The following is a 2,055-nucleotide window of genomic DNA, read 5'->3' as shown; positions in this document are numbered from 1 at the left end:
ATAGCTAAGGAAGATAGGTTGAGTCAAAGACAGGAAAAATATACGTTGAGGAAGTAGATTCAACTTCAAGTGGAGGAGGAATCTGAGTTTTAGAATCAGCTGTGTGTGCACCATCTTGAGGCCAGAGTATTACATGATCCAGGTTTAATAGCAGAATGAAGAAGATGCTGAGCAGAGGCCAGAGTGCCTCCGATCGAAAATGGAGATAGAAAGTGGGCTCAGGTACAGGCCAATGCTGAGAGCACCTTCTTGAACTGTAAGATCGAGGTGGCTGAAGAAGACATTGTCCTTGCTCCAGAGCTCCTGACCAATGTATGACCTGGACAAAGGAGATAAAGCAGATGATGAGAGTGAAGAGAATGACAAAGATGACTGAGAACAGTGAACTAAAATATGAAGAAAAGATGGCTGTCCAAAAACTCCCCCTTATAAGGCTAAGCATGATGCAGAAGAAGCAGATCGGTTTGAAAGTTGGTGATTACTGAAGGAGACCTGAGAAGCATGTGGGAATAAGCTGAGCTGCCAGAATCAGGTTGCCAAGAGACAGATCAGAGGAGATCAGATATGTGCACAAGAACTGGAAATGTCTGAATGCTGCCGAAGAAAAGTATACTAAAAAAGAATGCAAGTATGAAGAAAAATATAGAGTCTTCAAATTCAAGGAGGCAGAGACTTGTGTGTGGTTTGGGGAAAGATGGATAGCCCAACTAGAAATGAAAGCTGATGATTTGAAAGATAAGCTGAAGTGTACCATAGAGGAGCAATTCTGTTGTACACAAAGGGTGCTGGACCTGAAGAAGATCTAGAGCTTTCCAGTCTCAATCTTTGGCCTCTTCCTCTTTTTTTTTTGTTTTTGTTTTTGTTTTTGTTTTGTCTTGTTTTTGTTTTTGTTTTTGTTTTTGTTTGTTTGTTTGTTTGTTTCGAGACAGGGATTCTCTGTTTAGCTCTGGCTGTCCTGGATCTCACTCTGTAGACCAGGCTTGCCTCGAACTCAGAAATCTGCCTGCCTCTGACTCTCAAGTGCTGGGATTAAAAGTGTGCACCACGACCGGCCAACCAACTGGCGGCCTCTTCCTCTTTTATTTCTACTTTGCCAGAGGACAGCCTGCCTAAACGTGATCTTGAAACTGAGTGCTCATCGCTCACCTTTTATCACAAGGCTGCTTTCTCCTCTTACCATCCCCTCTATCTCTCATGTCTTCCTCATCAAACTGTACCAGCCTCTTTCTTCCAAGAGTTTCAGTTGAGTAACTTTGAGAAAAATGACTAAGGGACTGTGAGGACCATGGAAAGTGCCTTTAACATGGCTGTGATGTGAACATACATGATTAATTTTTGCTATAGCAAGCTTTTGTAACTTTCCAAATATTTCCATAATGTGGACACAGTAATCTAATTACTTCTCACTGATGGAAGATGATATAGCAGCTTAATGCATACTACTCTATCCATAAAGAAAGAAGACATGAACTGGCTTACCTTATGGAGGGCCAGCAGAGCCTAGGCAGAGAGAGAGAGACTGCAATGGAGAAAAACTCAGTGCTCTGCACAAAGTCTCAAGCAAGCAACAAGACCACTGTAGGATGTCAGCCAAAACCAAATAACCATTCTGACATGTTAAAGTTTCAGGTTTAATATCTTTGACTTACTTCATCCTTGCTCTTACTTTTTACTTTTCTCTCACTTTTGACCAAGTTAAGACAGAGAGAAGTCCCTCAAATGAACACCAGTTTCAGACTGCTCGCCCATAGCCTTTCCACTTGATCCTGCCCCTTCCTATTCCCAACCACTGCCAGTCTACTTACAAAATCTATTCTAATTTCCATTCCAAAGGAGATCCATATACCTTGCTCCCCACTCCCATGAGCCCTTCATGTTACATAGCTTCTTTTGATATGTCAATTATGGTATGATTATCCTTTACTTAAAATCTAATATCCACTTATAATTGAGTACATACTGTGGGGCAGTAAGGCTTCCCAGGTAATCTGGCCCTGGTAGAACAAGAGGGTTGCAACCCCGGAGACCCAGCAAATGGTAATTCCCACATGCAAG

General features: G+C 42.1%; 1 pseudogene; it reads left to right on the top strand.

Moving 5' to 3' along the window:
• Positions 1–310: 310 nt before the first annotated feature.
• LOC116084197 lies at positions 311–806 on the top strand (annotated as a pseudogene).
• Positions 807–2,055: the final 1,249 nt, after the last annotated feature.

Source organism: Mastomys coucha, unplaced genomic scaffold (assembly GCF_008632895.1).
Source record: "Mastomys coucha isolate ucsf_1 unplaced genomic scaffold, UCSF_Mcou_1 pScaffold9, whole genome shotgun sequence".
Taxonomy (NCBI): domain Eukaryota; kingdom Metazoa; phylum Chordata; class Mammalia; order Rodentia; family Muridae; genus Mastomys; species Mastomys coucha.
This window is presented reverse-complemented; position numbering and strand designations above follow the sequence as displayed.